Below are 13,982 nucleotides of genomic sequence, written 5' to 3' on the forward strand. Positions count from 1 at the left end.
TTTGTGTAACTTTTACTGGCACTTGAATTGCAAAGGCGCAGAGCAATAAGTATAAGTTACGATAAAGTTCTCACCGGAAGGAATGTGTGTGTGTGTGTGTGTGTGTGTGTGTATGTTGTGGGGAGGAGGGTGCGGTTCCGTTTGCGTACACCTGGAGTGTAGCGAACGAATCCCAGCAATTGAAAAACTTTCCCAGCTCCACCGCCACTGCTGCTGCTTCCTCTATTGCCGCTTTTCTTTCGACAGGGAAAAAGGCAAGAAAATAAACTAGCAAGATGAGATTGATGGAAAACTTTTATGCAGTGGTGGTGGGCTTGGAAGGATGGCGGTGGTAGGGCAGGGCAACCTGGGGGCTGCTAGCCTGTCCAGGCAACATACTGGTGCCGAAGAATAGAGAAAGTTTGTTTCGACTTGTGTTTGAAGGTGATGTATGGTTAGGAAAAGGTGCAACAAAAAGAACAAGTGCGCCAAAGTGGAGCAAAATCCTGCCGCCCGCATTCTCACTTTCTTTCGTTCGGTTCGCTTCGGTTCCTGTTTTTCTTTCGCTTTTGTATGATTTGTTGAGACCGAAACCGAAACAGGGCAGCGGGAACGAGCGGGTCGAGTCGAGTGTCAAAGTGCTCATTTCGAAAACCAAGACGAACTGTTTGTCGGAGCAGGATCTATTCCGGGCTGGAAAGCACGACGCGGTTGTTATATTGTTAAAAATCCCGTTCCCAGTCTAGAAAGGCACTCCCGTTGGCTAGAACGAAGCCGGTAGATTAGCTATCCAGCACACTGATAACGATGCCTCTCGGTGGACAGGAGCGAGTGCGATACGACACACGGCACATTGGAGCAGATTTATTTTTAATAGCACTGCAAGGGGAGGAATCCGAACCCGACAAAACCAACCATCGAACTCGAAGGACCGTCGTGTGGGTCATGGGGGCGCCTTTTCGAGGTTTGTTTGGTTCAAGTCCTCATTTCTGAGTTTTATCTCTACTAGAAGAAAACAAAAAAACCAAACACATGATATGATAATAGGCGGAGCTGTTCGCTCTCAAGCCATTTATGTACTGTAGAAATATTAACGAAATTAACGAACGATCCGAAAATGATTCATTGGTAGAAGCATCGCTCTGGAAATGGTGCAGATCAAGTTGACGATTTAAATAATCAATTCAAATAGATTACAAATAAACAATTCAAATAGATGACCTGAGTTATTATTTTTGCCGTATAGTACACTTTAGGAACTATTTGTTGTATAATTTTCAAGCCAATAGCTGAACAAATAGTTACAAAACGCAAAATTAATAAACCATGTTTTTTAAAAGCCCGTGAAGTTTGGTGGAAATCGGCCCGGTAGATTTAGCGTGATGCGATCACATACATACATATAAGACATACAGGCATCGGTGACTTTTATATATTAGATTAACCGAAGCGCGGGGAGGGAAGTGTGCAGTTTAGGTGCCACCCAAGCTAAGACGGGCCTTTTTTGCGGACGGAATGATTGAAAGTTTTGCCATAAAACACGCTCTGCACCGAAAACCGTCAATCCGGTGGAACAGTGAAGAGGCCGTGTGGAATTGAGTGAAAGTTTTCCACCAAAAAAGGAATGAAAGATACTCCCAAGAGCTGAACATCTGGTTACCTACCAGCGGCCTTCCGTTTGAGGAGGGGCAGGAGAAGGTGAGCAGTAATCCGAAAAAGCAGTTTTTTGCACCTTTTGGCCCGGCATGTATTAATTGCGCCTCCGTTCGAGAACTCCAAGGGCGGGCGTGAAGTGAGATTTTATAGTATTCTAGAATCGGCTTACGAGAAAACTTTCAATTAGCTTCACCTTTTTGCCGGTGTTGTATGAGGGAGTTTTTGTTTTCGGTTGCAACAACACGAGTGGGGGTTGGACTTGAGTGGGATTGGAGGTGTAGGTGTACTGAGAAGTTCTCATTTGATTGCAAGGCAAATGGCCTGCCGGCACCTTACGCTCGCCCGGGGAAAGCTTTGTGGGTCGGACCTCGAATTCCTCGAAGGATTTCGCCCGTGATTAGGGGGACACCGAAAGACACTTCGCCGCAGCCGCCCCCGGAGAGGGACTCGACGACGAGCTCGTTGATTGACAGCGCTAGTGAATTTGATGCTGATTAATGGATTTTTAACAAGACGAATAATGGTAACTGACAGATTACAGTGTTCGGAACGCTGGAGCAGAAACCGGAACTCGCAGCATGGAACCAGGATGATTGAGGAATAATCAATATTGATGTCTAGCGCCATGTCTGATTGTTAGCGTTCGCGGTTTATCTCGGCGAAAAAGGATGACCGTTTTCTTCTGCCCAACCAACCTTTGGAACGCACGCGGTAGAGGTCACGCACGTCGGTAGCCTGCTCTGGAAAAGCCCGTTGGAATTGGTTTGCTAACTCACCACTCGCCCTTAAGTGCGTGCGTTCCGTGTCGACTGATAATATTACACACGACATTTCGCCTCCGAGCGGCCCGTACCGCAACATATACATAACAATCAATGTTTTCCAATGAGACATTCGGGCCGGCTCCCGCTCCGCAAACCCACTGCGACATCTCTATCCCCGTTCGCTGCGCTGGCGGGCGTCTTATCGTTGGCCGATGGCGAAGGCGGTCTCAATTTTGACACTGCGGTAGATTAAGACGTAAAGGGCCAGTAAAAAAGGATCAAATAAATTTGACAGGCCTCGGGGCCAACAACGCAACAATGTCTGCAGCGAATGTGAATGTGAACACGATAGTCCGGATCGGTCGGTCTGTCGGTCGGTCGGTCGGATCCGGGAACCTTAATAAATAGGAATAAGCGAATGCAGCACCATTGGCAGCAACAGCAGCAGCAGCAGCAGCAGCAGCAGCGACTCGCTGTGTAATAAGCCACCAGGGATCGGTCGGAAATGGACCGGGCTGAATGCTGCTGCGGCCTGCAATCGGGCCGGAATAGTTTCATATTTCAATAGATTATTTACTCCGCAGAAATGCGATGCGACTTTTATGGCTGTTTGTCAGCCGGCGCGAGTTTCCCAGCCTCGCAAATGGAAAGCTGCTCTGAAAATGGATAACTTTGTTGGTGGTCCAGAGCGCTGCCTTGAATTTCCAAACGGTTGGTGTCCGTCCGTCCGTCCGTCCGTACGTACGTATGTACGGAAGGCCACCTGGAAGCACTGCTAGGACCCGGGGAAGCAGGTGGACGGAAGCGGAAGAATTGGCGAAAGCGGGTGAACGGAGCGAGCGAGTGATTCGATCCCGGATCACACTCGCCAATGGTGCGCGCTCGGGCTCGTAGATATCGCTGAAATCGAATTAATGTCCGAACCGAAAGGCCATGATGGACAGCGCTGGTACACAGCGACAACCCGGCGGTACCCGGACGGTAGTAGTAGTTCTCTGCTGACGCTTTTCGGACTCCGGTTTGCTCCGGTTCGACATAAAAGTTGATTTGATCAAATAGAATTTGAAATCGCACCGGAATCGTCCCAGAATGGCCCGTAAAGGGAGCCATTTATTGGTCGAAGGAGGTAAATTTGATTTCTTGCAATTGAATTTATCGATCAGCGGCGTGGCCTGCTGGCTGGCTGGCCGGGGTGAGCGATAAAAATAAAATTTGCCCCCGTTCTCATCTTCTTCCCTCCCGGGGCGCTGTAATCGCATAAATGCGACTGTTACGTCTTGAAAGGATACTTAATCTACTTTAAGATAGGCACACAAAAACACCCACACTACGGGGCAGCGGGGGCAGTAGCATAATTAAGACGGGACACTACACACGCGGGTGGATGCTTCAAAGGATTTCACGCAAAATGGTCACAAATCCGTGCGCGAAGGCGCACTCATCGCGAATCGACGACGTGCATAGGTGAGCGAATATCATCATTATCTATTCTTTGGCCGCACACCGTGGTGGCCCAAATCAGGTTACGAGGAGGCCCCGGGAAAGCTTGTTCTAGTAATTTATTCATTTGCCGTAAATTATTGCTCCGAATTTGTCAGCCCGCACGCCGTGTGGGGCTGTCTTATTTGCATGCGGAGCGCTTATTTAGCTACCTTCCGAATACGTCGGCGTAATTTCAACGAGTTTCGCCGGAAGGGAAGCCATCCTCAATCCAAATTGGATTATTTTTCACGTTCCAGGGAAGACGATACACAATGAAACGTGTTAATATGACAAATTACTCTGGCACACCCTGTGCCGCCCCGTGCGGAAGTCGACGAAGACGAGGGTGAAGGCAGCGACGATGACGACGACGACGACGACGAAGATACCTGACACCCTGACAGCCCTAGGCCCTATTAGGCTCCAGGAGTTTCGTCTCTCTCTCACTCTTTTTGTCTGTCTCTTTTTTCCATTCCAGGTTGTTTTGTGCGCTCTAATAAAATATTTTATTTCTCGTTGGGTCCTTGCATGCATCCTGCATACTCCTTGCAGCGCCTCCAGGTGACCTGTCGCCGTGTGAGCTGGCAGAAATCAATTTATCTTTCTCTATTTCTATTTTTTCACTCATTCATCCTCGTTTCCATCCCCTTCTCAGCCCCGTCGGTTGTTGCTTGTGCACTGTTTAGATGCAATCTATATTGCTTAGCTTTCGTGGTTTCAATATCTTTTCAATGTCGTCGTCTTTGTTGTCCTCGTTGCAAGGGTCTCTGTTCGCCGATAAGGTTCATTCCGCTCCTGTTCCGGTTTCATCGATTCCGTTGCCACGATGGCGGCGGAGATGCATTAATTTTTCATCCAGGAAGCAACAAACGCAGCCACATTGTGTCTCGCTTGTTGTTCTTGCGAGAACTCGATGTCTTAGCAAACCGTCTTCCAATGGCTTTGATTCTTTAGCGAGTGTCCTAGTGTTTGTTTGCTAGCTTCGTTCCTCCCCCATCCAGCTCGAGGTGATTAACCTTTGGCTAAGGCAAGCAGGCGTCCAATCATTTTGTTCACCTTGACATTTCGATTCATTGCTCAAACTGTCTCTCGATTCGCAATCGACCGCTTGGCATCCACAGAACTTGCGTTATCACTTTCTGGCGAATAATCCCACGTACGAACGAAACCGAAAGAATTACCCTGATGCTACGCCGGTCGATGGCTCGGCTGTTTGGCAAAGTTTTCTTCATTCACTTTTATGACGTGCGATGTAAAACTGCTGCGGCACCAGTTTGGGATTATTTACGATCAAAGCAAGCAAGCCTCAAGTGTTCAAGCCTGATCCTCGTCCCGTACCTTCCCTCCTCCGTCAGTGGAAAATGAGCACCTCGAGGAGGAATTCGGTTCGATTTCGATTCACCCACCCTCCCCTGTTGCGGTTCTTCGCTTGATGTAGGTTCATTATGGGATCGTTCACCGAGAGAAGGTACGATTATTTGGCGTGGAAAATAACGATTGTTCTACAACAACGAAATCAGTTCACGTACTACAACCTCTTCTCATGCATATCATCGGGCCGCGGGTGAGCGCCGGTAACTTTTCCCATTGCCTGCGCATGAAAAATTCAATATCTGACATTGTTCCAAAGTTTTCATTTTCTTTTATAACATCACGTCCACGCGTTGTGTGCGTGGGGTGGGATGTGCGGAGGAGTAGGACGGAAAAGGGGGGACGGTGCAAACAGATGGCAACGTCAGCGAGAGGGAGGGTATGGACAGTAAAGGACCCAACGACTACTCTGTGACGACGGCATGGGCCAGGGCCGGGAGGATGGTTGGGGCTGCGGTGGAAAGATAACGTGAAAAGAAAGGGAAAAGCTGTGAATATTCTACAAAGTTTTCATCATTGAGCGTAGGTTCTCCATTCGGTTTTCGGGGCTAGGTTTTCGATACGGAACTGCGCATCTGTTGGCGGAAAAACTTTTTTGATTGACGTTAAAACGAGAGAAAATGGAATTCACTTGCTTTCTGCACAAACTTCTGCCGAAGGCGCGCAGTTTTTCGGGCTCGGGCGCTGAAAGACCCACGTCGAATCTTCGCGGCTATGCAGAAAGTATGCAGGGCGGGAGGAAAAACACACGTATCTGCTGCGTATGGCGTTTGCGAATGCTTCCAAGAGGCCAAGCCGGGGCGGGAGAGGAGAAGATGGGTTGCGGTTCGATGGGTTCGGCGGTGTCTATCAGCGAACAGATAAATGTGGTGTTCTTTGGAAAAGAAACCGGCGGAACAACGGAACATTATGTGTATGCTCCAACCACGGCCAAATAGTTGGTAAAGATTGCCTTTTTTCTCTTTCAACTTCTTCTAACTTGCCAGAGTGGGGGGGGGGAGGTAGGAGGAGTATTGGTAAGACAGACGTCTAGTTTTGGAGGGATGGTAAAATTGAACAAAAAACAAATCTTCCTCCCCCCCCCCCGGCCCCCCATACCTTGACGTTTGCGTTGATGGAAGAATAGAAACGAGCTGCAATGGCTCGAACTAATTATTTTCAAAAAGGAAAAGAGAGAAATCTCCCATTAACAAGCGCACAAGATCACCGGAAGTGAATCGTCCGATCGTGAAGGTCACCAAGGACAATGAATGGTCCAATGGGCCCCGTCAGCCACCCGTCAGTGTGACGACGATATTTGAACGGTGGGAGGCACGGAGGAGGAGTTTTTGGTAGAAAGAAAAGACATTGCGCCATCGTTTTTCGCGATCGGAGAGTGCGTATCCTTGGCTCACCGAGGCTACCTGCAGAGTATCGGTGAAAGATTCCCACAATTGAAAAACTTTTCACATTTCTTGGACGGGCCAGAATGAAAAGGAACAAGAGGAAAAGAGAGAGAAAGAGAAAGATAGAAAGAGAGAGAGTGGGTAAACCGAGAACTTTAGATTGATTAAAAACTTCCACTGTGGCAGTAAAAGCAAGAGTGTGCATGCGGGCCCCTCGAACGAGCGCCAAAAGCGGTGGGTCAAGTCGAAGTTCATGGTACATCTCTTTTTTCGAGGAATACTTATAACCGGAAGGACTGAGTGCTTGAGGGCCTCAGATCTACATTGCGACCGAATGCGCACTCGTTTAACTGTTGGGAAAAGTGTAAGGGACGAGCCCTGAATGTGTGTGTGTGTGTATGTGTATGTGTGTGTATGTTTCGGTGTGCGTCGGAATAAAGTTAACTGAACTCCATTAACAATCAATCAACTCCGACGACTGAAAAGTGTTGGCGAAGCCGAATGGGATGATTTATAGCCCATAGTGATGGTTTACCACCGGACTATAACACCGGTGAAATTGTTTTCCTTTTCATTCGTTTTCCACTCGGAAAATGCGGTCCCAGTGTTGTTCCCGGGGAATCCAACAGCTCTGACGCAACCGGGCGAAAGTAATGACCAGTTTGCCATATTTCTACATCAAAAGTTGCTGGTAATACTTTTCCCTGCCCGCCTCCAGCAGCAATGATATTTTCCGGGAAATTTTCTTCAGCAGCAAGCGAACCGACCACTAATGCAACAGTTGAGGCATTTGAGCTGCTGCGGGTACGTGAAGAAAATCATCTCAAACGGTCCCGGTTTGGAGCGTGGAAGAAAAGTTTTGCAGATTCGTTGTGCGAATTTATGTTTAAGCCCGAATTAGCTGAACGTGGAGTTGTTTGTCCGACAAGGGAAATGGAAGCTTAGAGAGGTTGTGCTGAAAAGCAGTTAAAAGTGTCAAAATCGATTAATTTGAGCCTGACGTTGAGCTTAAATTTCAAATGTATACTTTTTCCCTCGGCATTAGTTAAACAAAAACCAGCCCTGCTTGCAAATTTCAATGTAAGTTTTTCTTTTCTCTATCTCAACCAGTCTTTTAAACCACTTTACCCCAGTTGTGAGTTTCGACGATAAACTTCTTTGCTTCTAAACTCTTTTATCTTTATTGCAGAGGGAAAAGGGGGTGGGCATGACTGGGGCCTGTTGTTTTTCCTACCCACATGAGAACTAACACTGCTTCCTGCCTAAACTGTGTTGCCAGAGCCAATGAAAGTGATAAGCCCCAAACTACCAATAATGCACATGTCTTGTGCTTGTAAGAAAGCACACGCTAGGAAAAAAGAAACGAAACCTGATTGCATATTGTTAGTCCGTGTCGTTCAGTGCGTCTAGCGTAACCACCATCGTTTCGCGCAATCGAGGAACAGGAGAGAGAGAGAGAGGGAGAGCGGAGAGAGGAAGAAAAGGAAGGATGAAAGAAGGATGCTGGACGGAAGGAAGCGAGCACCCCGTTCGATGGAGACGATAGAATGGGGATCTGTTTGGCAAATAAAGCAGTATTTGAAAGTGTCTTTGCATAACTACTCTTCCTCTCGGCTTCCCATCGGCTTCCCCTCTTCCGGCGGTCTGAAGCTGTGCGAGGGTGTTTATTTTCTTCGCAAGTAATAGCTACCCGTATTTATCGTCGTCCTCGTCAGCCTCGAGACGGAGACGCTTGATAATGCCAAGTGATAACAAAGAAACAATTCAAAAGTATAATATGGTAATATAAATGCATTCATTTCATTCAGACCATGTCTTCGGGTACGACCCGCTTGCGAAGGTGTGCGGCTGTCGAAGGAGTGCGAGTCTGTTCCAAGCTCGGGCAGTGGTGTCTTTGAGAAATCAATACGACACGGAGGCACCCGGTGTAAGTGCCAGGTTTTCGTGAAATTGCATCTCCGGATCTGCATCTCCGGGCACTTTGAAAGGGGTTGGCCTCATACGTACATGCACACGGAATAATTAAATAAGGAGCAAATAGGGAAAGGCTGCCAGCGGAGCGAGGGGATGTTTGGGTGTTTTTATAATGCACTTATAGTGGAGCTGAGTGCTGTCATTTCGGTGATAGTCCTCCATTTGCCGGAGCACTATTTAGCCCGCACAGAGAGTCTATGCATTTCCGTTTGCAAGCGGAGACGTGTGCGCACTCGTATGACATTTGTTTGCCTTTGGTCTGGTTGTTTGCGGACGCTTTTCTCGTGCAAATGTATTCCGACGGTTGATGTTGCCGTTTGTGTTATGCTATGTTGGATGGTTGGTTGAATGTGGCAGTAATCAATCCACCTGCGTGCCTACCACCAACACCCCCAGCAGCCCCCCACACCCCTCCCCCATTGGTGTCCGATCCTGTCTAATACATCAAAACGTTGCGTTGTAAAGAATGGGACCTGGGAATGTTGGGGCGCGTACGCCAAAGGACGCCCGGCAGACGGCGGCTGTATCATATATCCTCGGTAGATTAATTTTATCGTGATCACTCTCATTATGGGCGGTTTCCCCGTGCCCTTGCATCCATCGCACCACGCGGAACTTGAGAGCGACGGATGCGCGATTAATGCCGCCGCGATGATGTATGCGCAAAAAGTCACATTTCCGCGCGAAAAACGATTTATCTTCCTTTATTTTCATTCGATTTATATTTATTTTATTCTCGGGCAACCTTTTTCTCGGGTCTTGAGAATCTTGATGTGTTGCGTCGTGGGTGGGTTGTCTCATACATCACGATCGTTCGCACCAAGCGTCAAGAATCCTTTGCAACAATGCCATCCTCTCCCCCTTCCCCCCGCCCGTTCCGCCCCACGAGGCTTTGACGCAAAGACCAGAAGGAGTGTAAAACGAGATGATTGATTATCATGGTACGTCTGAGGCTGTTGCGCGACGGAGAATGGGTGGCCGCGAGGGGTGGAGTGGTCGTGCGTGTGCGTGTGTACGAGTAAGTGTAGGACAAATTAAGGAGCCGGAGGTTTCGGTGCTCGGGAGCGACCGGCGGTGTCGTTTAGTGATGGATTAGAGTGAGCGGTCGGTAAATTTGTCTCATATTTACAGCAATTCCTCACCGTTGCGAGGGCATTCCAGGACGCGTAGCTCGAGCGGTCGATGGTTGTTTGGATGAGGGTTGTTTTTGGAGGGGCGGGAGGGCGGCAGCAGTTAGTGGCGGGGCGATTTGTTTGTGGTAAGTTTCTTATGCACTTTCTTGCCCCGAAGGACTCGGTTGCGCCCGTTGGAGGCAAACAGAAGCGAACAGAAGCAGTGAAATAGAAAAGACGTTTTTATGCACTATTATTGCAGCCGGCCCGGTTCCCACGGCGTGATGGAGCGGCGGTGATAAAATGCATTCCCGGCGAGTGCACCCGGGCCCGGCCAATCTATCGGTGTCTGCTTCCAAAAGGACAAGGCTCATTTGCACAGCGAGCTGCCTTTTCGTCTTTTCCGCCACTCATGGAATGGGAGAGCGAGGCGGAGAAGGCGGAATGTTGGTACGTGGGAGCCGTGTTGGAGGATCCGTTCGGTGCGCCATCAGTCCCAGGAGCCCGCTGTATACATCTGCATTAAAACAACAAATTAGCATTGTAGTTTCGCATAATGAAGGTAAAACACCGACGAACGCGAATAACATGTATTCCAGGTTTTGCGGTGTTTTGTTTAACTTTCGTTTCGGTGCTCTTCTTTCTTCTTCGAGGGACCGTGCAGGCGAGGAACTCTTTCATTACGCCTCGTCACCCCGCCTTCCTACTCCACTAACTCCAATTTACAGATGTATTGTCTCGTTGGATCGCTGGCTGTGGCCATATATTCTGTGCTGAGGGAGAATGCATTCTGGCAGGATTCCGGATCAAACAACGGCGCGGGTAGGGGGGGTACACTCGTGATTGTAAGTTGTCAAAGTAGAATTTGGCAGCAGCGAAAAGGAGTGGCAGGGGAAGGCAAAAAGAAAACTATGTTAATAGGATCCCGCTTTTTGTCGTGGCAAGGATGCGAACGTTTGTTCATTTCGGTACTAACAACTCGAGCTCCTTGGAGTGGGACTAAAAACCCGCCGACTTGACGATGATGGAACCTGAATCCTTCCAAGGGCCACAGACGAAAGGCTTGGCCGCGAATGTAAATGCATCCCTGCCGACGTTTGGTTGTGTTTCGGACGGCGTTGGTTCTACGTTTGCCGGTACCAGGCTCTTTTTCACCAAGCTGCGGTTTATGATGCAGAAGGAGCAGTACATTTGTTTCTTTCGGCGTTCGGTGGCCACACTTTTATCAATATTTTTAGGTGTGGTCGTAAATTAGAACTGAATTTCGTTATTACACTGCAAGAGAATGCGCACCGAATGAACCCTCGTTCGGCTTTTATGGGCGACCTTTTCTCGTTCCACACTTCATTGCTGGGGATGGGGGGGAGAGAAAGTGAGTCGCAAAGGGAAAGAGCAACGAGGGCGGAGGCAACGCGAGGCGTGAGTACGTAGCGGTGGGCCACAAAATAAAATGACTAACCCTCTTGCAGTAATAAAACGTCAAAATTCAATGAAAAGGTAACGAGCAGCCTCTGCCATGTTTGCATTCCGGTCTAATGCCTCAAATATTTTTATGTGGCTCCTGGCTTCCCGTTTTTACGAGAGCACGGGCGGATGCCGCTGGCAACCGGACCATCATCATCAACATTGCCATCATCGCCATCATGAAGTCGTACTGGCCGCCGGAGCAACCGAGCGTCTTTACTCTGACGAACCGTCCTTATTATGGCTCCGGATCCATTACCTTTATAATTGTTTATTATTTGCTCACAATTAGCATTCGGAAAAACATCACCCGGTAGGAAAAACGACGCGGTGTAATTTGGCAACAGCATCCTTATTGTTTCGGTCGAATGTTTCATCCGTAGGTTTTGCAACATTGCTTTTAGATTTCTAGCGCAACAGGAGAGAGCCCGGAAGGGAGAAACTGGTTTCTTATAAGGGTCCAATACCCGATGGTTGATGGGGACTTCGAACATCGATGTGCAACGTCCTCATCTTCCGCCGGAGGGTGGATCGGTCGATTTTTCCACCGTGTGTGGTACGCTCTCCCCGGGAAGGATGGCGAAAAACGATAATGGCGAAAAATGTCACAAGTATCGAAGCCCGGAGCCTTTCGTGTTTCGATATAACTTATTAAAAAAGTAAAAGCATGGCGAAAAACAAATAGACCACATTAAACGCGAGATCAAACGACTCCAAATCCACAGCGGAGCCGTTCGCTGAAGCCAATTATGGGACCATTTCGCCACAGCCATTTCCCATTTTCCATTTCCCTCCGAGCGGAAGATAATGGGCGGCATGCGAACCGGAGGAACACGATATCCCCACGTCATCGGGGCCTCCCGGGGGATATTCGATTGCATCGAGTGTGTCTTATCGCGGAGGCTTTTCGCCAATTTATTCACATGCTGCCAGCTTGCCGCAAAGGCAAAAGCGCGCCCGCTCCAGGACCGAGTTTTCCTTTCGCCGGTACTGGTAAACATCACAACACTCGCGGTGTGTTCTTTTGAATGGAAATAAAATATGGCGGTCGCGAAACGGGGTACCGACTCCGAATCCGAAACCGAGTGAGGGCAGCAGCGTCGGATTAAGGCTGCAACTGATACATTTTATTTTTATCAGTTGCGAGTTGCCGGCGGCCAAATGAGATTAGAGGGCGTGCCTTCCCTTTCGTCCGCCAACGTTAGCAACCGACTAGATGTAAATCGACACGAGGCCCCATTTCCCGATGCGCCAACCGGACGTGCTCGTTCGGATAAAGTTGGCCTAATCTTTTAATGCACCGCCAGACCTAATCTCGACAATGTGGTTAGTGTCAGGAGTCAATGGACGGATAAAATTCAAACGGGCTTTCGGGTGGTGGTGATAGAAAAACTTTCTCTATCTAGGCATCGGCAGCAGCAGTGGTTCGCATCGCACGTGGTTGGATTGCGGGAAAAGGTGCCCGAATGAGTTCCATCGATCAACTTTGGCCCGGAAGCGCACGGCCCGTTTACAATTCCGCCATGTACGCCCGTGCGAGCCCGTGTTGATGCTTTCCCGTTTTTCGGCAAACAGCAAAGCAAGAGGCAAGCATAAATCATTGTTAAAGTTTAAGCAGCCACTCGTTTGTGTGCGCAAATGGGAGATCGTTTCGATCAACGCAAGCTGTCAGGATGGTGTTGGCTTTGCCAGCAACGATGAATGGAAAAGCGAGAGAATGGAGATGGAAAAAAAAATTGCCCACGTACACTCACGCTCTATACTGCACTCGAAGAAGTTTCGGACAAAAAGTCCGTCTTCTGCACAATTCCACCGGAGACGCGCTTCGTGTGCAATCGTCTCGCTTTCTACAGACCCACATGCTGCGTACGCGCTTTCCTCGACGAAAAGGCGGAAGCATAAGGTTTCCTTATGTGTCCCACAAGTCGCGTGTGTGTGTGTGGGTGGAGTGCGGGGGAATGAGTTTATGCGCCAAGTGTCGTGAAAAGCGATGAGAGTTATGATTATGTGCAAACTTTGATGCTGATGTGGAAAATAAATACCTCGCCGGAGAGGGTGGGACGGATGGAACGACCGCGGAGGCGAACCGGAGAATCCGGCAAACGGAAGCGGAACACCGGCGTTCTGCGGAAGCGGAAGCAAAGGCACTGGCGCAGATTATGTCATTGTTTAGCGCCAACATACCGACGCCGGCCGCCCTCCGGAACGGATTGAAAGAGTGAAAATGGAATATTTATGGTGTGGACTAATTTGCATAAATTCTGTTAATTAACAATGTGGTTTGTAAATTAATGTCTCGGAATGAGCTAAGGAATTTGGTGCCCTTCTTCAGCGGATGCTATATCGCTGTCGCCGTCGTCACCATCATCGTCGAGTTGTGGTTACTGTTGAGTTGCGCTGCAAAGCGAAAACCACCGCTTCACGAGGCGTGTTCGATTAACGAGCGTCTTGAGCTGCACTGGCGATGCAAGACAACGTCGACGGATGAAATATATTTATCAGAAGTCATCGATAGCTGAACGATTTCCGCCCAACGGCGTCCGAAGATGGGTTTGTGTGAGGGTTTTCTCCAGAAGATCTCGTGCAGCGAGTTGAGCTCTGACGGACGGAGCAGGTCCGGCGGGGTTAAAGCGGGGGCGAATGGATGAGTAATGTAACTGGTCTGAAACCGACAGCTGTTCCTCTTGGCTACGATTCCCATCGACGGCGAAGTGCACTTTACACACGCCGAGAATGCACACACGTCCGCCCGTGGCACGAATGCAGCCATCGAACTGTGAAGAACAAAACTAATA

This window comes from Anopheles coustani, chromosome 2 (assembly GCF_943734705.1).
Source record: "Anopheles coustani chromosome 2, idAnoCousDA_361_x.2, whole genome shotgun sequence".
In the NCBI taxonomy this organism is placed as follows: Eukaryota; Metazoa; Arthropoda; class Insecta; order Diptera; family Culicidae; genus Anopheles; species Anopheles coustani.